The sequence below is a fragment of the Lissotriton helveticus genome, chromosome 8 (genome assembly GCF_964261635.1).
Source record: "Lissotriton helveticus chromosome 8, aLisHel1.1, whole genome shotgun sequence".
NCBI classification, from domain to species: domain Eukaryota; kingdom Metazoa; phylum Chordata; class Amphibia; order Caudata; family Salamandridae; genus Lissotriton; species Lissotriton helveticus.
The window spans coordinates 778,374,908-778,401,069 of NC_136069.1; the positions used below are offsets into that span (position 1 = coordinate 778,374,908).

The 26,162-nt window shown below is 48.0% G+C and overlaps 1 protein-coding gene across 1 annotated transcript in view; it reads right to left on the minus strand.

The window, feature by feature from the left end:
• The window catches only part of LOC144773802 (uncharacterized), a 3,430,469-nt gene that overhangs the window by 2,483,730 nt on the left and 920,577 nt on the right, over positions 1-26,162 (minus strand). The window lies entirely within an intron of this gene.

Genomic DNA, 26,162 nt, shown 5'->3' on the forward strand with positions numbered 1-26,162 from the left:
CCCCATAGAACCCTCCTGAAGGAACGTCAGAGCCTCAGATTTTCATAGCCATTGTGTAACAGTCACCATATCTGCTGAAGACTGAGCTTTCCTCAGGGAGGTGGGTGGGCGCATGGGAATCTATGAAAGTTACCAATACTGGGGAACCACAGTTACAGGTAAGTAACTTGTTTTCTTGCCCCAGTATTGGAACTTTCATAGATTCCCATGCTTTTGTATCAGAGTAGCAAGCAGTCAGCTATAAGCACATTTTGTGGCATAAATAAACATTGCAATAGCCATTATCACATGAAAACCAAAATGTGCAGAATAAAAGGAAGGTGGGATAGAAAGGAAAGCTCACCAATTAGTGGAAGAGGTTCCTCAGGACCGCTTGGCCTACAGCCGTATCTTCCTGTTGCAAGGAATCCAAGCAGTAATGCTTTGTTAAGGTGTGCACTCTGCTCCAAGTCGCAGCTCTGCAAATGTCCTTGATGTGCACTCCCGCAAAGAGTGCTGTTGAAGAAGCCACCGATCTTGTGGAATGTGCTCTAATCCTGCTGGTCAGCGACTTTCCAGCTGAATTATGGCAATGTAGAATGGCACTCGTAATCCACCTTGCAATCCCTGGTTTGGAAAGAGGGAGGCCCTTCTGAGAACCACCAAAAGCAGCAAATAATTGGGAGGATTTACGAAATCCTTTGGTGCGATCCAAGTAAAATTTTAAGCACCTTTGTACATCCAGAGAATGTAGCGACCTCGCCGCTGGTGAAGTAGGGTGCGGAAAGAAAGCTTTCACAATAACAGGTTCATTTAAGTGGAAGTCCGAGGGCACTTTGGGTATGAACTTTGGATTAGTCCGTAAAATCACAGTGTTTCTTTTGAATTGGATAAAAGGCTCTTGCATTGTGAGCGCCTGCAATTCCCCAACTCGTCTTGCTGATGTCAGGGCAAGAAGGAGAGCCAAATTCAATTAAAGGAATTTCATATCTGATCGATGTACTGGTTCAAAGGGGGCCTTCATGAGCTGTGTAAGGACCAAATTCAATTTCCACGTAGGAGACCGTGGCCTCACCGGGGGGTAGACACAAAATAAACATTTAAGAAACTGTTTTATTATCCTGGAAGACCAAAGAGAAAGTCCAGACGCTGATCGTCTGTATCTAGAAATCGCTGCCAAATGAACCTTTATGGATGAGTGGGCCAGCCCAGACTTAGCCAGGGACAAAAGATAAGGAAGAACTTGATGAGGTTGTGAAGAGAAGGGGTCAACATCCTCTGTCTTGCACCAAATGCAAAATCTTTTCCATTTGAGTAGGCAAGTCTTGTTAGTGGAAGGGGCTCTAGCCTGGGAGAAAACTTCCTTTATTTCATTTGAGATGGGAAGGTTCATAAACTCTCACTGCTCAGGAGCCATGCTGTCAGGTGCAACGACGCTGGATCTGGATGCCAAACTTGCCCTTCGGACATTGTCTGGAGATCTGGAATCGTCCGCAAGGGAAGTGGAGGAACTAGCGACAACAGGTGGAGTTCCGTGAACCAGAACTGTCTCACCCAAGCAGGGGCTATCAAGATCATCTTGCATGGTTCCACCTTGATCTTCCTGATAAGCCTCGGGATCAGAGGAATGGGGGGAAAGGCGTAGACAAATGTCCCTGACCAGGCTATCGAAAGTGCATTCCCCAATGACCCTTGGTGGGGAAGCCTGCTTGAATAAGACCGGCATTTCTTGTTGGTCGGTGTGGCAAAGAGATCTATCGCAGGCTTGCCCCACTCTCGGAAGACCTCGTCCAGAACTTGCTGGTTCAGTTCCCACTCGTGACTGACTAAGAATGACCTGCTTAGTCTGTCTGCATTTTCGTTTAAAACTCCTGGCAGGTGCTCCGCCTGAAGCGAAATCCCATGATGGATCACCCATTCCCAGATTTCTTGAGCTTCCTGAGACAACGGAAGATACCTGGTTCCCCCTTCTTTGTTCACGTAATGTATGGCCGTGGTGTTGCCCGTCTGGATGAGAACTTTTGAACCTCTTAGACAAGGGAGGAAAGCCTGAAGAGCCAATTTGATTGCCCTGAGCGCTAAGAGATTGATGTGGAGTCGACGAGTCTGAGGAGACCAATGCCAACTGACATGCAGGTCCTGCAGTACTGCTCCCCAACCGTCCAATGACGCATCCGTCGTCACAACCTGAGGAGATGGATCGCTTACGAAGGATAGATCTTGGGACAAGTTCTCCCGCTGTGTCCACCACACAGCAGTTTTTTTCATTGCCGAGGTGATGGTCACCTTGTCGTCGAACGACCCATGAACCTGTCTTCACTGGATGTCCAGTTGCTCTTGAAGATGACACATCCTCAATCTGCAGTGTGGGATCAGAGAAATGCATGAAGAGATTACCCCCAGAAGGGATTTGTAACGGCATACTGAAAGACACCTTCTTCTTTGTAAGTCTAGCGCCATGGTCTGCAGTTTTTCTTGTCTCTCCAAGGTTGGGAAAGCTTTCTAGAGATTTGAGTCAAAGATGGCTCCCAGGAAGCGTGCTGTCCTTGACGGAACCAGAGATGATTTTTCCTTGCTCAGAGTGAGACCCAAATTCTGGAAGAGGTTTGCGCACACGTTGACCGCTTCCCTCGCAGCCTCCCTGGACAGAGCCTTCAGCAACCAATCGTCCAGGTAAGGGAAGACCTGCAAATGATTCTTCCGTAGAAACACAGCTACTAGTGCCAGCACCTTCGTGAAAATTTTCGGAGCTGAGCAAAGTCCAAAGGGTAAGACCCTGAATTGAAAGTGGCTCTTGGCTACTGTGAATAGTAGAAACCTTCTGTGTGCCGGGTGAATTGGTACGTGAAAGTACGCATCTTCGAGATCGAGCGTGGCCACCAAATCCCCTGGATTGACAGGACGGAGAATGTCTTGAAAAGAGACCATCCAGAAGGATAGGGAGATGAGATAGGTGTTGAGCTCCCTGAGATCTAAAATTGGGCGCCATTTCTCAAGCGTATTCCTTACCAGGAAGAACCTGGAATAGAATCCTTCTCCGCTTTGGTCAGAGGGAACCGGCTCTATCGCTCCTATCAGGAGCATCTGATGAACCTCGAGCCGCAGAAGACGCAGATGTTTTGATGGAATGGCAGCAGAGGGCTTGGATGGTGGGATTTGCGTGAATTCCAGAGTATGGCCCATTCGAATGATGTTAAACACCCATTGGTCTTATGTTATCTTAGTCAATTTCGAAGGTGTTGTGAAACCCTGCCTCCTACTGATGATTTTGCAGAGGTGGGTACAGTAGGAAGAGCCAGGAGGCCGCTATTGTCTCTTGGACGCATCACGTCCTTGGCGATCCTGCTTCCCTCTGTTGTTAGGCCTTGAGTAATTTGAAGACTGACCTTGCCTTTGCTGGTACGGTTGACGGTACTGTTGTGAACCTGAGCCATATGATGAGTACCTCAGCTGTTGATAAGAGCCTCTGTAGGAACTGCTCTTGCCCCTGGAACCCCTAAAAGGGGCTTTGCGGTACTGAAGCGTACCCAGAGACTTAATAGTCTCAGTATATTTCTTAATATCTTGGAGGGTGTCATCAATCAGCTTACCAAATAGTGTTTCTCCATCAAAGGGCAAATCCAAGATCTTATTTTGGATTTCGGGCCTGAACCAGGTCGCCTTAAGCCACCCCTGGCGACGAAGAACCGCAGCTCCAGCCAATGAATGAAAAGCTGTTGTGGCAATATCCATGGCACAGTCTATGACTTCCATTGACGTTGCTTCCCCTTCTTGCAAGATCATTTTTGCCTCAGTCTTGGACTCCGGAGGAAGTTGATCTAAGTGCGGCGAAATATCACACCAAAGCTGGCGATCGTACCTGCCCAATATCGCCAAGGCATTTGCTGCTCTCACCAACAGACTCGTCATTGAAGAAAATCTTTTTCCAGCGTTATCCAGCCTCCTGCCCTCTTTATCCGGAGGAGTCGTCAAAGGAGCTGAGGGGTTGCGAGACTTCCTTTGTGCCGCTTGTGAGATTACCGAGTCCGGTCTCGGGTGCCCCGTCAAAGATGCCGGACCATCCTCAGGCGCTTTGTATTTTTTGTCGAGGCGCGGTAGCACAGGGATCACCGTCGCTGGATTTTTCATCGCCTTAAGGCCTTCCTCTCACAGATGTTGAACAATAGGGATGGATATCGTTATCTTCCTATAATGTTCTTTAAAATCATATAAAAAACACTCAGTGGAAGTAGAAGGCATAGATAGCTTGAATCTGCCAGCCGCTCTCTCCACTAGCTTGTGAAACCCCCCTATATCCACTAGTGGGGAGTCCACCGTATCCGGACACGGAGATGCTGGGTCTGGAATGACATACTCATCCTATTCCACCCCTTGACCAGGCCTCTCATCAAAATTTTCATCGTCCTCCGATGAATCATCATGAGTGTCCAATGGAACCGAAGGCTCTTGTGGAACCGGAGTCTGTGGCCGAGAGGAAACCTGTAATGGCATTTCAGGAGCAGCCATTGGCGGAGCCGCAGGGGCAGGCAAGTCCTGCACAGTCGGAACGGCAGCAGCAGCAGGTTGTGAACATCTTGATTTATAGTCCTAAAGCATATTGTGAAGGTCCTGCAATAATGATGAAGGAACAGATTCCATGTCCTGTTTCGAGTACTGTTGTGGCTGGGAAGAATGATGATGGTGATAACCACATTCCTGGCTGTACTCTCCGTCAGAATCTGTCTCCTGACATTTGACCAGAAGCTGGGAAGAACTATTCACATAACCACATGAGTCATGTTTGTCATCCTCCGACTCATCGTCATCCTCCTCTAAAAGCAGAGCTGGAGGCAAGGGCGTTACTCTCCTAGGAGATGTCATGTCTGGTGTGATCCTTGTCATAGAGATGGTAATCCTCTTTTCCGACGACAAAATCGTCGACGATCCCATCGACAATGGAGTTGTCAATGCTGCCTTCATTGGCGTCGTCGACGGAATAAACGACGTAGACGAAAGAACACTCGACGACGAGATGGGCGTCGTCGATGCCGTTGACAACGAGACGGTCGACGCTGCTGCTGTCGTCGGCGTCAATGTTGTTGTCATCGAAGCCCTCGACGACACCGTCGTCGTCACCACCATTGACGAACCCTTCGTCGTCACTGCCGTCGTCGACATCCTCGTCGACGTTGTTGTTGTCGTCGACGTCGCTGCCGTAGTCGGCGCCTTCGTCGACCTTGGTATCACTGTCGTCGACGAGTCCTTCTTCGTCGACGATCCTGTCGACGTCGATTGTACCGTCGACGAGCCCATCGACGGTACCATTTTAAGAGCAGGCTTCAATTCCTTCGACGAAGCCTTCAGCCACAACGCCTTTATCGTCGATGACTTGGTACATCTGTCAGATTTTCCAGAAGACTGAGAAGAGGGCTTTTTGAAGGCTTGATCAGTCTTCATCCCCACAGAAGGCGTAGATGGTCCTACCCTCTCCTTTACACCATGGTGAGGAGATTCGCTTGGACCTTGGCTCGCAGACTCTCTGCGGGTCTTTTTTGAGGCCTGTTAGACCTGGCATCATTGGCATGAGTCTCTCCTCCATTTTTTCTGTTTGCCTCCTCTGTTTACGATGTTTTTGCTGGTAAATGCTTTGGGCACTGTGCCACTGCTGATCAGTGCCACGGTGCAAGTGCTCCCTATGTGAAATTGCTGTATTGAGTGAATTCCATGTTTGGCTTATTTGGCCTACTTGCCAGTCCCTAAACCTTCCCTTAACTTCATGTTAGTCACCCCTATGGTAGGCCCAAGGGCAGGGTGCATTGTAAGCATAAGGTAGGACAAGCCTGACAAGGTTGGCATGTCCTAATAGTGAATTACAGCCATATTCGTTTTTCACTATTGTAGGGTTACCTGCTCTCCATCAGTTAGAATGGGCTGCCAGGATTATTAATGCTATAATCCTAGCGGGCTCGGGGAGCATGGTGCAATGTCGAGTTTGGTATCCCTGAACTCAGGGTTTAATAACGCATCCGTTTGTGTGGATGGTTTTTGGACTCTGTGTTTGAAAATAGCACTTTTAGAAAGTAGCTATTTTCTTGTCTAACTGTCTACCGGTCTCTGCTGGTTCTGGTGTGCGTATGACAGGAGCTGGGTGGCTCCAGAGGTCTGAATGAGTCAGTGTGGGGTGAGTGGGGCATTTGCATTGAGAGTAGGGGAAGAGTAGCTCCTGATAGCCTGCCCTGCCTGATACAATGATGGCTCCGCCCCCCTGCCAGGCGACTGATGACTCTGTGCCTGCCTGGGACTTTCCTGGCCCACCTCCTGCCAGGCAACTGATGGCCCTGCCCCTGCCAGTGACAATGCTGGCTCCGCTCCTGCGGGGCGGCTGAAGACTCTGCCCTGCACAGTGAATAGGCCAGGTGCTTCGGCCTGGCAACACCCACAACAAACCCAAGATGGGGGGAAATTCCCCTGCATGGACAAAGGGATCAAAGCCAAAAAGGGGTATAAGAGAAGGACCCCTGAACCAAGAATTTAGATCACTTCTGACAAGGAAACCTGAACCAAGGACAAGAAGCCTGCTGATCTAAGGACTGCCTACCCCTTCTGCCAGAGTGCTGTTTGTTGGGGGAATCCTGCATTGCTTCTTTATTTTTGCCAAGGAACCAGGAGAGAGGAACTGTGTGTGTACTCTCAATCTTTGCTAAGAAAATCTCCAAGGGCTGGAAGAGTACCAGTCTCCTGGTGAAGTCACAGGGCTAAAGGACTTCATCTGCTTAAAGTGCTGTTTGCTGGAACTTGTGAATCCAGCACCTCTGAAAGAATCCAGCAATCTCGACGCCGACGGACGCCGCCGAATCCAGCTCGACATTGTGAGTAACGGCTCCAGTGTCCCGCTTCCTCGACGCCGGCCGCCGGGCCCGATCGACGCCAGCAACAACGCCAGTGAGTAGTGAGTTTGGCTCCAGCTCCAAGTGACCTCGTGTCGGCACCGCTGCTGATCGCATCGACTTCGAGCCCTCTCGACGCCGTGAGCGCTGCTCACTCTTGCAACATCGACATCGACGCCGCCGTATCCTGCTTCACCTCGTGAGCGCTGCTCCTGCCTGACTTCGGTCGACGCCGCTGCAGATCGCCCCGACTCCGAGGCCCGATCGACGCCGAAGACGCGACGCCGGACATCTCGACGCCGCTGATCATCGAGTGCTTCACTTTTCCAAGGTACTGTGTTGTAGGGGGTCTGTGCGACTCCGGGCTCGACGTAGCGCTCCTCGCGGTTGACGCCGAACCTTTGGACTAACTTTGCCTCGACGTCGTGTGACTCCCGTGTGGGTTACATTGTTGCCAAGAACTGTGTTTTAGAGAAGAAGAGTTTCTTTTGATACTAAAGACTTTGTGCTAAGAAGAAACTACGCTTGAACTATTATTTTTCCTTCCAAAAGTATTTATTAAGATTGTGGTATATTTTTGTCGTTATTTGGTCTTGTGCTAAGCCTTATATAAAAATCCTTATTTTTATAATACTACTGTGTCGTGTCCATTTGTAGTGTATTCACTTTATTACTGTATGTGGTCATAAATGCTTAACGCACTGCCTCTGAGATAAGCCTGTCTGCTTTGCCAAGCTACCAAGGGGGTGAGCAGGGGTTATCTAAGTGTGTGATCCCCTTGCCCTGACTAGAAAAGGTGTGTCCCTATTTGTCAGAAGTGTATACCTCTGCCAACTAGAGACAACCGCTTCTAACATTGGTGGGTCAGCGGTGAGGATTTGAACTTTGCATTTATGACCCATGTGCAGTGTTTAGTGTGCGCTACATAGTGAAAGCAGACCATAGCGCAGCCACAATCTGTTTTGGTTGGATATCCTATTTTGTTCTCCGCTTTCCTGAAGCTTGATTTTGGAAACTGCCAGTTTTGACCATGAGTAATGCTGGAGGCACTACACCTGTTGTTGAGGAGGAATTTGATAGGAGTAAGATCAACGACTATCAGTTAAAGGATCTGAAATCCTTTTGCAAGCAATTTAAAGTTCCTACCACAGGCTGCAAAAACAAACCAGAATATCTCAAAGCATTGCAGGCCTGGGTAGAGGCCAGAGATCCCTCTGATGCGGTGGTGGTACCGCCAGGGGAAGGGGAGGAGGAGGTGCCAGTGAATGGGCCCACATCCCCTCCTGGCAGCAGTGTTTCCTCCAAAGGTCTTTCTCCTTGTGGTATATAAATAAATAATACCGGATCTAGGTTTGACTGGACATAGTAATAACAGATAGCTCAATAAATAAGAGTCAAGATTCGAGGTAGTAGGAGTTTGCAGGTTTAATACAGCATAAGGACAGGAACAGGACAACCTGCACAGGAATAGGATGGCAGCGCTGCCGGGGACAGGATCAAGGGATAACTTTTAATAACAGTGCACAAGCATATATACTAAAACAGTTGCATTACAATACATACGATAGGCGGAGCAGTGGGTGTGGTCAATAGCAGTCGCGAAAGATAAGGGTGAAAGTGGGTGTAACAGGAGGCGTATACATAGACATGTGATGTAAACGTAACAGAATATGTCATAAATGGGGCGGAAACATGGAGGGGGCTACCTAAGGAGCCGGGACCTCTAACCTAATGGTGCGCGTAAACGGACAATGACGTGTTACTAGGAGAAGCTGGGGGCTATGACTTCTGCGCTAGGAGCAGAGACTGAAGTCTGGAGAGTCAGGGCGACATGTACCTAAACACTATCTAGTATCTGATGTTTAGAGAACATGTTGATATAAACTAAAAGGTATCGGGGTAAAGGCTAACAGACTCTAAGACTGGTGCATGCATTATTCTACATGTAGTGCGTGATGAAGAATATTAAATGATCATTAATACAGTATTTCTCTTACATGGAGACGTAAAGACTAGACGATGACTGAAACTATTGATGCGATTCAGTAGCTTAGGAATGCAGAGAAGGAGGGCTGGACTGATAACTAGAATCATAACATACTCTTGGCAGACTAGCAGGCAGAGCCAGGCCAAGCCGGGCACTGTGAGGCAGGAAGTAAGTGAAGGGTCAGGAATACAGGTGGGGGCTGTATCGCTCCTCAGCGAGGGCTCAGGAGACAGGAGCTGAATCTGGTGTCCGGGCCCTTTTGAGGCCTAGAAACGGGGACTTTTCAATGAAATAACGTGCACACTGAGAAACGTGGCAACGTAACTTTACATAGGCCTAATACTCGTAGCTTTCACGAGAACTGGAAACTGGCATACTAGAGATGGACACAACTGTAATTGCGTCTTTAATCGATCATGGGGAATACATATGCATATTAATCATGCACACATAACATAAGATGGGGAACACGTAGGGACACAGAACATGGCAAAATTTACTTTTCCACATTCCCTCCTTGTCACTACGTTTCCATCAGGAAACATCAATATTCATGATACCATTTATCATTTCATACAGTATGATTTGCTCGTCTCGAATTTTCTTGGAACTGGATTTAGAACGGGACTTGGGACTAGGAATACAAGAGGTAGCACAAATGCCGCAAATCGCAGGGCCACATTGTATACAGGGGCAGCAACTGAATATGATCGCTACTGCAATACCTAGAAAGGACAACACTTTCCATCCCCAGGCGGAAATTATATTCCAGAACCAACCGGACCATGTCCAGGTGCCTGGATTTTGGTGTAACAGATGGGCAATTTTATGGAGTCCGGTTATAGCTGAATAAAGAGACGGCGCGTTATTAGGAATGAAAATGCAGCAACTAGATCCGATGACTCTACATGCCCCGCCCCTATCGGCCAGTATGACGTCAAGGACGAGACGATTCTGGAGCACGACAATTCTCATAAAGGATTGCTCTTCGGTTAAGTTACCTAGAGCAGAGGTAGTCTCAATCACTACTGCTTCAAGTGTTCTGGTTAATCTACGTATCAGTTTACTATTCACGACAGTACCTAGATAAGGAAAGACACCTTTATTGATATCTATGTATTGTTCTAGAGCAGTTTCAGTATAATCGACAATCGGGAGGTCTCTCTTGTGTCTAGTATGTACTAGGTGGGAATTCCTATGATAGTCAGGTGGGGCTAGAAAAACTGGTGGCAGAAGGAAAGCAATGTAACAGGTTCCCTCCCAATCGAGGGGCAGACGAACATATGCGGTCTGACCACAAACAAAATAAGAATGACGTGAAGCTTTGAAAATAGATTTCCTACTGTCACTATACTTGACAATAGTAGTACAATCACTATGTCCTACATGTACGGAACCATTGTTTCTGACACATAATTCGCCTTTGACTGGTAATACTGACATAGCAGGTAAGTCTGGAGTAGTATCAGACTGAACATTCAGGACCATGAAATTCGAAGAATAATTACCTAAATTATAAACTTCATTTTCTAGATCTAACCCTGTTCTGTGGGGAAGACCTTGCTTGTCTGGAAAACATATACTGTTAAGAAAAGACATATCTGTTGAGGATGACGTTAACGTGGACCATGCTCCACATGAACCGTTATGTGAAAATGGATAAGGAAACAGTGGCAGAACTCCCTTCGGTGTCTGGAAAGGGGGGAGTCGACCACACACCCAACAATTAGTGGCATTGCTGGTCTGGTGTGAATAATGTAACATGCGGATAAATGAGTTGTTACGCATAGCAAGACGATAAGAAAGTTCATGAGGAGGCAGATCACTAAACGTGTGCTCTACTGTAGCATTAGAAGACTTATTTACATGAGAAACTGGAAAACACAAATAAAAAGCATAACTTGTGCAGGTAGTCATAAGGCTGAAAAACAATATGAAACTTAGAAAAACGATATATCGGATTGAGTTTTGACTAACTCTCTCACTATGGGGGTCTATTTTATACATGTCAGAAACCGGTCTAACCGTTTCACCTAGGGGAGGACTTAGACAATCAAACTGGCTGACTTATTTTACTAGACCTTAATTTCTTCTTATACTCCTGTTGCGGAGTTTTCTCTAACAGGGAGGGATTTGTATCATTGTCATTTGCGGGACAGTCCTTGAGAATAGTACTTTGGCAGTCTTTAAAATCCTGGGAAATGTTCTTGGAAACAGTCTTTAGTCCATAAAACTTCTTTACATGCGACAGATGGACCCAGCCCTTCCTGCCTTCCAGCTTGACGGCAGTACGGGTGGCCAGGAGGACCTGCTTTGGCTCCTTCCAGCGAGGCTCCAGAGGACTTGAACGATCAAAGTTCCTTACAAGAACCAGACTTCCGGGAACGATTTCATGCGGTGCCACCTCGGTATTGTCTGGAAATGCGGCGGCAACCTGTGAATGACAAGAGTGTAGGGCAGACATCAAGGAAGCTAGGTAATCTGTCAGCATATTACTTGAAACATCTGTAATACTTCGGGGTCTAGGTGTACCCCACATATTTGGGGGGCGGCCAAAAACGACCTCGTAGGGGGACAGACCTGATCTGGAATGTGCGACCATGCGCATATAAAACAGAGCGACTGGCAGAGCTACCAGCCAGTCTACACCTTTTTCTTTACAAACTTTGGCGATACGGATTTTCAGGGTCTGGTTATGTCTCTCTACCAGACCGGCTGCTTCAGGATGGCGTACACAATGGAACTTCCACTGGTACCCTAACAACAGGGAAACGTGTTTCATCAGTTCAGATGAGAATGGCTGGCCGTTATCAGAATATACGACCCTTGGGAGTCCATAGCGGGGGAAGAATTCACGAACCAACTGCTTGGCAGTGGTCGCGGCTGTGTAATCTGGGACTGGATATGCTTCTGTCCACCTGGACAAAGCGCATACAACTACAAGGACATACTTGAAACCTCGACATCGCTCCATCTGAATATAATCCATCTGGAGGACTTCAAAAGGGTGGTCAGGGGGCTGGAATCCACCTTGTTCCACCGGGACACTTTTACCTGGATTGAACTGGCAACATATCATACAGGTACGGACTTTCTGCTTGGCTGCAGCTCGTAAATGCTTGTTGAACCAAATGTTCTGGATACTGTCTAACATAGCTTTTTCTCCTAAATGTGCTGGACTATGTGCGGTATTGATAATGACTTGAACCATAGAGTCGGGGAGAAACCATGTGGCTTTACCCTTCGTTATCCATCCCTGATCTGTCTGGACCCCTCCTTGTTCGGACCATTTCTTGATTTCATCGGGAGTAGCATGTAACTGGATATCTATGACATCTTGAGTGGGGTCCTTAACTGTCATACTAGTAGTCGGATCTGGAGTATGTGTCTGTGTCGGATTAACTGACATGTCTGGAGTCTGTGCTGTAAGCTTGGCTGTGCGATCTGCTAGATCATTACCTTGGGAAATAATGTCAATAACTTTTGTGTGTGCTTTGCATTTCATGATAGCAATAGATGTCGGTAAATGTATGGCATCTAACAGAGCTTGAATAAGGAGACCATGCTGAATCTTGGTTCCATGAGAAGTCATGAAACCTCTCTCCTGCCAGAGCACTCCGAAGTCGTGTACAACTCCGAATGCGTAGCGTGAATCTGTATAAACATTCACTTTCAGGTTCTTGGCGTGTATGCAGGCTTGTGTGAGAGCAACTAGCTCTGCTGCTTGAGCAGACAGGGTGTCAATACGGTGTGTTTCAATAACTTCAGTGTCAGTAGTCACTGCATACGCGGCTACTAGTTCTCCTGTACTTGTTCTCATACATGAACCATCCACATAAAGTGTCAGATCGGGATCTAGTAATGGAATATCTGTCAGATCTTGTCTTGGCTTAGTCATAGTGTTAACTACTTCCACACAGTCGTGTGTGGCAGGATTTGAATTAACTGACGGTAACAGTGTAGCGGGATTTAGAACGTTGCAGCGTCTGATTTCTATGTGTGGCTGGAACAGTGTCAGTTCATAACCTGTCAAACGTGCAATTGTCAAGTGCTGAGTCTGTGTTCGGTTTAAAAGAACTTCCACGGAGTGTGGAACTTGTACTGTCAGGGAATGTCCTAATACTATGGAATCACTTTGTCTGATAGCTAGTGCTGTGGCTGCAACTGACTTGAGGCACGCAGGCAGAGCCTGGGCTACTGGATCTAATGTGCTCGAAAAATAAGCACAGGGCTTGTATTGTCCTGCTTGATCTTGTGTGAGAACAGATAATGCTGTACCATCACGTTCTGTGACAAAAAGTGTAAAAGGCTTACTGTAGTTCGGTGTAGCTAGAACAGGAGCTTGGCATAAAGCTTTCTTTAACTCATTGAATCTGAGTGTATGTTCAGATGTCCAAGGGAGAACAGTCGATACGGCTGCCTCCTGTGTCGTTAACTGTATCAGTGGTTTGGCTAGAAATGCATACTGAGGAATCCATTGTCTGCAATAAGAAGTAAGGCCGATAAAAGCACGTACCTCCTTCTGTGTCTTGGGCTGAGGAAGACTCGCTATTAACTGGATACGGTCTGGTGTCAACTGCCTACCCCACTTGGACAGTAAGTGGCCTAAGTAGATCACTTGCTGGACACAGAATTGAAGCTTCGAAGGGGACACCTTGTGCCCCATCTCGGCAAGGAAATACAAGACTGTAAGAGATGCTCGCTCGCAAGCACATTCAGAACGGGCTGTGATCAGTAGATCATCGACATACTGGAGCAGGGCAGTGTCAGTTGGCATGTGAATGCTGTCTAGTTGTCTCTTAAGTGCTTGACTGTAAATGCTAGGACTTTCTGTGAAACCTTGAGGAGCTCGTGTGAATTTATAGCTCCTTCCATTTAAACAAAATCCGAAAAGAAACTGGCTGTCTGGATGAATGGGGACACTGAAAAATGCGTTCTTGAGGTCAATGACTGTGAAAAATGAGGCTTCGGAATCAATGGCTGTCAATAGGGAAGAGATATCTGGAACAACTGGGTACTGGGGAATAATACATTTATTGAGTTCTCGAAGGTCAATCACTAATCGATATACTGGGGGTGCATTTGGATCAGTACGTTTCATGACTGGAATAATCGGAGAATTACATACATTGGAGTCAGTCTCTACAACTACTCCTTGAGCAATGAGCTCGTCAATTATTTTGGATAAGGCTGCTACAGCCTCAGGTGGCAATCTGTACTGTCTGATTCGTGGTAACACTACACCTGGTTTGAGAGTCACACGATGGGGTGTGATTTGCATGAAACCAACATCAGTTGGACCTTGCGCCCATAGATGCTGCGGAACATTTGACAATCTTGGATCAAAATCTCGTAATACATAGTGACCCTTGAAGTCACGTAAAAACAAACGTATTCCCTCTGGGGAACAACATATGACTGCACCTAATTCTTTCAGTGTCTTAATGCCTAACAAATTTTCTGGACATGACTTCGTAAGTAATAGATCAGTAGTGCGGGACAATGGACCTACTTCTAGAGTAACTGGCTTAGATATCTCGTTTACAATAGGCTTTCCTGAAAATCCAAGGGAAACATTTCTAGAGCCTGAGAGCGGAGCCCCTGGAACTTCGGCGTGACTGATGGTCGTCCTACTTGCCCCTGTATCAATCAGAAACTTTCTGTCTTTCCCTAATACTTGACTATGAATATAGGGACCTTCTTGATCTACAGGAATCTCGATGAGAGGCAAGCCTACCTCCCTCTCTAGGCTGTTTCATGAATACTGTTGATACTCTGGATACTCTGTCTGTGCATACTGGTACATCTGCTGTGTAACATGCTGTGTTGCAGCAATAGGCTGCGGTGCTGGAACTGTCTGTTGTGCATTCTGTGGCTGAGAAGTCTGTGAAACTTGTTCTTGTCTAGGCGGACGTGGTCTTTCTTTAGTCTTACCAGTAGCTATATTGTGTTTCAGAACTGCACACTCGTTTATGAAATGACCTGGCTGTTTACAATAATTGCATGTCCCTTTAACGGGAGCTGCAGGATGACTGGCTTGATTCGGACCCATCTTCTGACTGTCTTGAGGAACAGATTGTGCAACTAGTACTTTCATTTTCGTGTCTTTCATACGTTTTCTCTCGTGATCTTGCTCTTCTCTGATTCTATTCTGGTGGTACTGGAGCATCTGTAACATCTGGGACGGGGTACTAGCTTGCCATGTACTTTCGACTTTCAAAACTCGATTCTTAACTTGTGGACTTGAATTCTCGACTAATTTAGTAACAAAAAGATGAGGGTATGACTCGCTACTCGTCTTCAAGCCACTGTTTATAATAAAGCATTTCTCAAATCTAGAATAAAAATCACTAGTATCTTCATCTTGTTTCTGTTTACAGGCTGAGATTGCATCCCAGTCTTCCTTTTTAGTGGCTAATAATCTGGGCAAAACTTGTATTAACAGTTCTGGTAATTCTTTACATTTCTCTCCAAGACCGGTACCTGGTACTCGTATCTTATCTTCAGCTTCTAGAACTGCCCAATCGATCTTTTTCTCTCCCACCTCCCATTCTTTTTCCTTGAGTTTTTCGTATATGCCCGCAGGCAACAGGACTTTTAACATTTTAATAATATCCGGATACGTATATTCTCCCATACGGAGCATGTCCTTTAATTCTCGGTGGAACCCTGCTGGATCTTTGTCGTGACAGGGAATTAATTTCTTCATCTCTAAGAGTTCCATCTTTGTAATCGGGGTGTAAACAAATACTCTTTGCATTTCACCATCTGCTGTCCTGACTGGGTGTACTTCTCGTAACGGATTCTGTCTATCTATGTAAAATGGTTTACTTTCTGGAGGTGAGACATGAACAAAATGCGGGTTCAAAAACATACTATATTTATGACGCTGTTCTAGAATGACACTAATTAAATCGGTACCTAAACCTTTCCATCTATACTGGAGTAACTCGTTCAGGACATCATGTAACGGACCTGGATCAGAATGTTGACCCTCATACAATGTGATGAGGTGCTGGATCATATACATACCCACCAGTCGCTGTTCGGCTGGGGGCAGTTTCAGAAACATTTGTGCCACTATTTCGTCTGGAAAAGTGGTAGAATCAGTAGTCCATCGGACTGCTGATCGGGCTAGTTCTTGTTCATGCATAGTACTTAACTCACTATAACCAATTCGTGATTTCAAAATGTGATCGGTAGCTTGAAATACTTGTTCTAGAGAACCTTGTTCTGGTGCTGGGAGATGAACAGTTTTCTTGTGTTCTAGGCGTAAATGTCGGTCTATAATTCTAGATTTACCTACATACGCTATTCTGGCGGTATTCTCGTCGTCTACCTCTTCAGTAGAAGAGTCATTTTCTTTCTCGCTTACTTGTGCTTCTTTGCGTTGTTCGTGTAACCTTATTATTTCTTTACGTATTTTCTTGTACATACTCTCTATACTATTGAGTGTCTTGTGCTTACCCTCGGCTATATTATCACTCCACCTTGTCAGGGTTCTCATTTCTGTCGGATCTTTGGACGGGTAATCTTGTTCCCTTATTAAACAATTAATCAGAAACTTTAATAACATCAACTGGATCTCAGCTTTTCTGAGAGACATGACTTCACCAATACTTTCTGAATCTTGTCCTGTACGAATGAAACGATATATTCTGTCTAGATCTTCTTTCATGTTCGGTAGGGTGACCAAATACTCGGACATCTGTCTTATACGTATGGAATATAGAACCATACTATCCTCGCCTGGAACTGGATCATAACCGCATTCAGTAAGAGCTCGCCTGATTTCTGCAACGGACTTATATTTGGGCGTACGCTGTAACGCACGTTCATGTAACTCGATTGTTCCTAGACGTCTACTTGGCGGCGGGGTACCAGGAGGACCTCCTCCTGCGGCCCCTATACTGGAATCATCGACTGATACTCTTCGTGCTGGCAGAGTGACTGATGTGGCGGGGATTTGTACTACTGGCTGGACCGGGGGTACCGTAGCAGGTACTGCAAAGGGTGCCCCGGTGTCTGGAGGTGCAGGAATTGCATGATTTACAGGGACTGGCGGAACAGGATTTGCATATTCTGGGACTGTGTCGTCCAAATAGGACGAGATGAAAATATCAGCAGCGGTCGGTTTGTGACGTAGCTTGGTCGGAACTAATGGTGGCGGAAAATTACTGGATGCCTCCGGGGTTGCTTTTGGCAAGCCCTCGGCAAGAAGAGGATACATACCCTTTATGAGGGCATTCCTCTGTCTGTCTGACTGTTCGGTTTTGACTCGTTCACCTATCTCGATTAATTCCCTTTCGTGGGCTCTTTCTAAGGATTCTCTACTTAATTCTGACTTTCTGATTTCTTTTTCGGTTCTTTTATGAGATTCTTTGCGCCATAACTCGATGGCATCTTTCTGTGACTGTCTGGCTTTCTTTTTCCATAATGCTTCTTCTACTCGCATGATGCACTCGGCATCCCACGTACCTGATACGGGCCATCTATACTTTTCTTCTAACTGCTTGGTGTACTCCACCCATAAATCTAGATATAATATGGCACTTATGCCATGCTTCTGATACATAAAGTGACCTGGACTGTCCCTAGGCGGGACAGGAACTGCTTCTTCTAACAGACCTTTTCTAGTTCTTAACTGACGTAGTTTGGAAAACAACGGCATGACTGGACTGTAATCTAGACACAATTACAATACACAATGAACACGATAATTACACCACTTTCATTCCACGACATTAAAATACATGAATGACATTTTAAAATAACAGTCTTGACAGAATACTACCTGGAATACTGAAAACAGAATACATGAATTTTCTCGAGAACAGAACTGACTAGAACAGAAACTAGATGCACTGCTAAAACAGTACGAACTTACCGGTCTCCTAAAGAGACACGTCAGGACCCGCATCCACCGGAGTGGACGCTTCGTGTTGGGTCTGTGTACCACCTAAACCCACGGACCAGAGTCAATTAGATTGACCCTGTCTAGATACTACCCCAGCAACGGTACTCACCGGGCAGCAAGAACGGAAGGCCTCGGACTGGACTGGACTGCTTCGACGCCGGACGGACGAACTTCGGACTTCAGTTACGGGTGGGCCTCCGGATACCTCGGACCTTGGACTCTCGGCTTGGGCTCTGGTCGGGACTCGCCGCGTTCCTCCACCGCCTCGTCTGGATGCTGGACCGCAACCTCCGTCTCCTCCGTGGGCCTGAGGGATACTTGAAGCAGAAATATCTGCCGGTGCGCAGAAGAGTTCCGTCACGGCTGCAGAGGGTCAGGGGGCATACGTGGCTTCACCGGCGCGTGGGGAAAGGGCAAGTCCCTGTTCGGGCGCCATTATGTGGTAGATAAATAAATAATACCGGATCTAGGTTTGACTGGACATAGTAATAACAGATAGCTCAATAAATAAGAGTCAAGATTCGAGGTAGGAGTTTGCAGGTTTAATACAGCATAAGGACAGGAACAGGACAACCTGCACAGGAATAGGATGGCAGCGCTGCCGGGGACAGGATCAAGGGATAACTTTTAATAACAGTGCACAAGCATATATACTAAAACAGTTGCATTACAATACATACGATAGGCGGAGCAGTGGGTGTGGTCAATAGCAGTCGCGAAAGATAAGGGTGAAAGTGGGTGTAACAGGAGGCGTATACATAGACATGTGATGTAAACGTAACAGAATATGTCATAAATGGGGCGGAAACATGGAGGGGGCTACCTAAGGAGCCGGGACCTCTAACCTAATGGTGCGCGTAAACGGACAATGACGTGTTACTAGGAGAAGCTGGGGGCTATGACTTCTGCGCTAGGAGCAGAGACTGAAGTCTGGAGAGTCAGGGCGACATGTACCTAAACACTATCTAGTATCTGATGTTTAGAGAACATGTTGATATAAACTAAAAGGTATCGGGGTAAAGGCTAACAGACTCTAAGACTGGTGCATGCATTATTCTACATGTAGTGCGTGATGAAGAATATTAAATGATCATTAATACAGTATTTCTCTTACATGGAGACGTAAAGACTAGACGATGACTGAAACTATTGATGCGATTCAGTAGCTTAGGAATGCAGAGAAGGAGGGCTGGACTGATAACTAGAATCATAACATACTCTTGGCAGACTAGCAGGCAGAGCCAGGCCAAGCCGGGCACTGTGAGGCAGGAAGTAAGTGAAGGGTCAGGAATACAGGTGGGGGCTGTATCGCTCCTCAGCGAGGGCTCAGGAGACAGGAGCTGAATCTGGTGTCCGGGCCCTTTTGAGGCCTAGAAACGGGGACTTTTCAATGAAATAACGTGCACACTGAGAAACGTGGCAACGTAACTTTACATAGGCCTAATACTCGTAGCTTTCACGAGAACTGGAAACTGGCATACTAGAGATGGACACAACTGTAATTGCGTCTTTAATCGATCATGGGGAATACATATGCATATTAATCATGCACACATAACATAAGATGGGGAACACGTAGGGACACAGAACATGGCAAAATTTACTTTTCCACATCCTGAAGAAAGAGAAGAAAGGGAGAAAGAGCGAGCTTACAACATGGAAATGGCAAAACTTAGGATAAATGGGCAGTTGGAAATAGAGAATGCAAGAGGCAGGAGAGAAGCTGATATGGAGATCAAAAGGTTAGAGTTTGAAAGAGAGAAGTTAGCTTTTGAGCGTGATACCAGGATGAGGGAGTTGGAGCTCAAAGCTAAAGAGTTAGAATTGAATCCCTCTGGTGGCAGCATCCCATCTGTGCCTGCAGAAAGTAGGTTTTATTTTCCCAAAGATGTGATCAAAGATTTTCAGAAGAATGAAGATATTGGTCAATGGTTTAAAGCATATGAGTTAGCATTGTTGGCCCACCGGGTCCCTGAGAAGGATTGGGGAGCGGGGTTGTGGGGTCGCTTTGTGAATGAGGGAAGAGATACCCTGTTAGAGATGCCTGTTGAGGATAGGATGTCTTATGCTCATATGAAAGATGCTTTAATGTTAAGGTATGGCCTAACCCCAGAAAAGTACAGACAGGCCTTTAGAGAATGTAAGAAATTGCCTGGTACGACGTTGGTGGAATATGTGTCATATTTTTGCAGAGCCATGGATGGTTGGGTAAAGGGCAGCAAAGTGGAAAGTTATGATGCTCTTTATGATTTGTTTGCTTGGGAGTACTTGTCTAATAACTGTTTTCCAGAGCTGCGCCAGCACCTTATTGATAGCAAGATGTCTAACCCTAGAAAACTTGCTGAAGAGGCGGACCGCTGGGTCAGTACCAGGGTCCACAAGGGTCCAGTGGGAGACTCAGCCAAAGGTGGGCAGGGTCCCCAGCAGAAGAGTGAGGGGGACAAGGGCAAACAGAGGGAGTTCCAGAAAGGGCCCCAAAGTAATCCCCAAGGGAAGGGTTCCCAGCCTCCCCCAGATAAGAAATCAGAGGCCCGACAGGTAAACCTGTTCGTAGGGGCCCCATGACCTGCTTCGCTTGTAAGCAGGTGGGACACCGTTTTTATGATCCTCAGTGTCCCTTGAAGAACTCTACTGCACCACCACGTGCAGCTCCCCGTCAGTTGGCGAGTGTAGCCCTGGGAGGGGAGGAGATGGTTGCCCATGGAGGGGAGGGTCCCGCAGAGATGTCCCTGGTCTCTCTAGGAGACATGGAATTGGTCCCTCCACCCCCTCTGCCTAGTAACACTAAGAAATATAGGCAGTGTGTGACCATTAATGGCCATAGAGTGGAAGCTCTCAGAGACACCGGAGCGAGTGTGACAGCTGTCAAGTGTCACTTGGTGTCCCGAGAGCAGGTTGTTCCCCACGCATTCTACCCTGTGATAGCTGCTGACAACTCCCAGAGAGAGTGTGAGGTAGCTCAAGTTTCCTTTGAATGGGGGGGAGTTTCAGGTACTCTTCAAGTTGCTGTAAGGCCCGCCATGCCTGTTGATTGTCTCCTGGGCAATGATTTGGAAGACTCCCCTTGGGCTAAGGTGGAGAGGGAGACACATTTGAAAATGTTGGGTGTGCCAGAGTGGGTGTGTGCAACCACTCGATCCATGACAGCAAGTAAGGGTGTTGATGGGGTTCTGGAGCCTGAAAGAATGGCCCAGGACCCAGCTGTGAAGAGAAGAGGCAGGGGGCGCGGGAAACCGTCCCCCGTAGTTCCCGTGGTCCAGGAGGAGGCAGACCTTGAGGGGTATGCCCTGGAACCCAGAGGTGAACAAGTTGCTGAACTGGGAGACCTGCCCGAGCTGACCCACTGGCAGCAGGATGGTGGTCCCTCCAGGGAGGAATTCTGTGCAGAACAGAAAGTGTGCCCTTCTCTTGTGGGTATGAGGCAGCAGGCCTCAGCCCAAACCTCAGGTGATCAGTCAGGGTCACATTTTTTTTACTGGGAGAATGACCTCCTGTATAGCGAGCCTAAGGCTGCTGAGCCTGGGTCAGCCCGTGTGCTGGTGGTACCCCAGCGCTTCAGAGCCTTCCTACTGGGTTTGGCTCATGACGTTCCTTTAGCTGGACATCTGGGGCAGGACAAGACCTATGACAGGCTTGTCACCCATTTTTATTGGCCTCAGATGAGAAGGGATACAGATATCCATTGCAAGACCTGTCAAACTTGCCAGGCAAGTGGGAAAAGCGGGCGGAAGCAGAAGGCTCCCCTCCAACCTTTTCCCGTGGTCAGTACCCCCTTTGACCGGATGGGGATTGACATTGTTGGGCCCCTGGACCCCAAGACAGCCCTAGGCAACAGGTTCATCCTGGTCTTGGTGGACCATGCCACACGGTACCCGGAAGCCATCCCTCTCAGAACAGTGACGGCCCCCGTGGTGGGACGGGCACTGATGGGTGTTTTCTCCCGAATGGGGTTCCCCAGAGAGGTGGTGTCAGACCGGGGCACCAACTTCATTTCCAACTATATGAAGTCCCTGTGGAAGGAGTGTGGGGTAACCTACAAGTTCACCACTCCTTACCACCCTCAAGGTAATGGGTTGGTTGAAAGATTCAACCGTACCCTTAAAGGCATGATTATGGGTCTTGAAGAACCAATGAGGCGTAAATGGGACGTCCTCTTGCCATGCCTGTTGATTGCTTACCGTGAGGTGCCACAGAAGTCTCTAGGGTTCAGCCCCTTTGAGCTTTTGTATGGTCACCCGGTAAGAGGACCTTTGAGTCTGGTCAAAGAAGGCTGGGAGCAATCTCCCAGGAAACCTCCCCAGGATGTATACAGTTACATGCTGGCCTTTAGGAACCAGACTAGGCGCTTCAGAGATCTTGCTCAGGCAAATCTGGAGGCCAGCCAGGAGGAGATGAAGCGGTGGTACGACCAGAAGGCCACTCTGGTAGAGCTTCAGCCTGGACAAAAAGTTTGGGTCATGTCCCCTGTGGAACCTTGTGCGCTCAAGGACAGATGGACTGGACCATTTAAGGTTGTGGAGAAAAAGAGCGATGTCACCTACATGGTGGACTTGGAATCTCCCAGGAACCCCTTGCGGGTCCTGCATGTCAACCGTTTAAAGCCCCACTTAGAAAGGTCCGAAGTGGGCATGCTCCTAGCTACAGATGCTGGAATGGAGGAGGAGAGTGAGCCTCTTCCTGACCTCCTGTCTGCAAAAGAGCAAGATGGGTCAGTGGATGGTGTTGTCCTCTCTGACACACTGACCCCTGAACAGCAGCAGGATTGTCGCCAATTGTTGGGACAATTCCCTGATCTGTTTTCCTTGATTCCTGGTGTCACTCAGTGGTGTGTCCATGATGTGGACACCGGGGACAGCACTCCTGTGAAGCACAAGGCTTACAGAGTGACTGACAAGGTCAGAGCATACATCAAGGAGGAGGTCTCCAAAATGTTTGCCTTAGGGGTGGTTGAGTCCTCTAGCAGTCCTTGGGCCAGCCCAGTGGTCTTGGTCCAAAAGGCTGCAGCGCCTGGTGCTTCACCGGAACTTCGGTTCTGTGTGGATTACCGAGGACTCAATTCAGTCACCAAGACTGACGCGCACCCCATCCCCAGAGCTGATGAGCTCATAGATCGGTTGGGGGCTGCCCGGTACCTTAGTACGTTTGATCTAACGTCTGGGTACTGGCAGATCGCCTTGACTGATGGGGCAAAAGAGAGGTCAGCATTCTCCACACCAGATGGGCACTACCAGTTCCGGGTTATGCCCTTTGGGATGAAGAATGCCCCTGCCACCTTCCAGAGGTTGGTCAACCAGGTCTTGGCTGGACTGGAGGATTTCAGTGCCGCCTACCTGGACGACATCGCAGTGTTCAGCGCCAGCTGGGAGGAACACTTGCGCCACCTCCAGGAAGTGTTGTTGGCCGTGCGCAGAGCAGGCCTCACAATCAAAGCCAGTAAGTGCCAGATTGGGCAGGGTTCAGTGGTGTACTTGGGGCACCAAGTAGGGAGCGGCAAGGTGGCCCCCCTGCAACCCAAGATTGATACCATCCTGGCATGGGCACCGCCCAAAACCCAGACTCAGGTGAGAGCCTTCTTGGGTCTCACGGGTTACTACAGGAGGTTCGTCAAGGATTATGGTAACATTGTGCACCCCTTGACTTCGCTGACTTCGAGGAAGCAGCCACGACTTGTGATCTGGACTGACGCCTGTCAGACGGCCTTCGACACCCTGAAAACTGCAATGTGCACAGCACCCATACTCCAGGCACCCGACTTTTCTAAAGAATTTGTTGTCCAGACGGACGCTTCAGAGCATGGCGTGGGGGCTGTTCTAGCTCAGGTGAATGAAGAGGGCCGAGACTTACCTGTAGCCTTCATCAGTAGGAGGTTACTTCCCAGGGAACAGAGGTGGAGTGCGATAGAGAGAGAAGCATTTGCTGTGGTCTGGGCGCTGAAGAAGCTAAGACCCTACCTGTTTGGGACTCACTTCCAGGTTCAGACAGACCACAGGCCCCTCAGATGGTTGATGCAGATGAGGGGTGAGAATCCAAAGCTGTTGAGGTGGTCCATTTCCCTACAGGGGATGGACTTCATGGTGGAACACCGCACTGGCACAGATCACGCCAATGCTGATGGTCTGTCCAGATTTTTCCGCCTTAGTGATGAGGACTCCCTAGGGTAAGGGTAGTTCTCCCCACATTTCAGCTGGAGGGGACACGTGTTAGACCTGGCATCATTGGCATGAGTCTCTCCTCCATTTTTTCTGTTTGCCTTCTCTGCTTACGATGTTTTTGCTGGTAAATGCTTTGGGCACTGTGCCACTGCTGATCAGTGCCACGGTGCAAGTGCTCCCTATGTGAAATTGCTGTATTGAGTGAATTCCATGTTTGGCTTATTTGGCCTACTTGCCAGTCCCTAAACCTTCCCTTAACTTCATGTTAGTCACCCCTATGGTAGGCCCAAGGGCAGGGTGCATTGTAAGCATAAGGTAGGACAAGCCTGACAAGGTTGGCATGTCCTAATAGTGAATTACAGCCATATTCGTTTTTCACTATTGTAGGGTTACCTGCTCTCCATCAGTTAGAAAAGGCTGCCAGGATTATTAATGCTATAATCCTAGCGGGCTCGGGGAGCATGGTGCAATGTCGAGTTTGGTATCCCTGAACTCAGGGTTTAATAACGCATCCGTTTGTGTGGATGGTTTTTGGACTCTGTGTTTGAAAATAGCACTTTTAGAAAGTAGCTATTTTCTTGTCTAACTGTCTACCGGTCTCTGCTGGTTCTGGTGTGCGTGTGACAGGAGCTGGGTGGCTCCAGAGGTCTGAATGAGTCAGTGTGGGGTGAGTGGGGCATTTGCATTGAGAGTAGGGGAAGAGTAGCTCCTGATAGCCTGCCCTGCCTGATACAATGATGGCTCCGCCCCCCTGCCAGGCGCCTGATGACTCTGTGACTGCCTGGGACTTTCCTGGCCCACCTCCTGCCGGGCAACTGATGGCCCTGCCCCTGCCAGTGACAATGCTGGCTCCGCTCCTGCGGGGCGGCTGAAGACTCTGCCATGCACAGTGAATAGGCCAGGTGCTTCGGCCTGGCAACACCCACAACAAACCCAAGATGGGGGGAAATTCCCCTGCATGGACAAAGGGATCAAAGCCAAAAAGGGGTATAAGAGAAGGACCCCTGAACCAAGAATTTAGATCACTTCTGACAAGGAAACCTGAACCAAGGACAAGAAGCCTGCTGATCTAAGGACTGCCTACCCCTTCTGCCAGAGTGCTGTTTGTTGGGGGAATCCTGCATTGCTTCTTTATTTTTGCCAAGGAACCAGGAGAGAGGAACTGTGTGTACTCTCAATCTTTGCTAAGAAAATCTCCAAGGGCTGGAAGAGTGCCAGTCTCCTGGTGAAGTCACAGGGCTAAAGGACTTCATCTGCTTAAAGTGCTGTTTGCTGGAACTTGTGAATCCAGCACCTCTGAAAGAATCCAGCAATCTCGACGCCGACGGACGCCGCCGAATCCAGCTCGACATTGTGAGTAACGGCTCCAGTGTCCCGCTTCCTCGACGCCGGCCGCCGGGCCCGATCGACGCCAGCAACAACGCCAGTGAGTAGTGAGTTTGGCTCCAGCTCCAAGTGACCTCGTGTCGGCACCGCTGCTGATCGCATCGACTTCGAGCCCTCTCGACGCCGTGAGCGCTGCTCACTCTTGCAACATCGACGCCGCCGTATCCTGCTTCACCTCGTGAGCGCTGCTCCTGCCTGACTTCGGTCGACGCCGCTGCAGATCGCCCCGACTCCGAGGCCCGATCGACGCCGAAGACGCGACGCCGGACATCTCGACGCCGCTGATCATCGAGTGCTTCACTTTTCCAAGGTACTGTGTTGTGGGGGCCTGTGCGACTCCGGGCTCGACGTAGCGCTCCTCGCGGTCGACGCCGAACCTTTGGACTAACTTTGCCTCGACGTCGTGTGACTCCCGTGTGGGTTACATTGTTGCCAAGAACTGTGTTTTAGAGATGAAGAGTTGCTTTTGATACTAAAGACTTTGTGCTAAGAAGAAACTACGCTTGAACTATTATTTTTCCTTCCAAAAGTATTTATTAAGATTGTGGTATATTTTTGTCGTTATTTGGTCTTGTGCTAAGCCTTATATAAAAATCCTTATTTTTATAATACTACTGTGTCGTGTCCATTTTTAGTGTATTCACTTTATTACTGTATGTGGTCATAAATCTTAACGCACTGCCTCTGAGATAAGCCTGTCTGCTTTGCCAAGCTACCAAGGGGGTGAGCAGGGGTTATCTAAGTGTGTGATCCCCTTGCCCTGACTAGAAAAGGTGTGTCCCTATTTGTCAGAAGTGTATACCTCTGCCAACTAGAGACAACCGCTTCTAACAAGGCCTTAGAAGGATGCTCCACAGAAAGAGAAGGGGAAACCC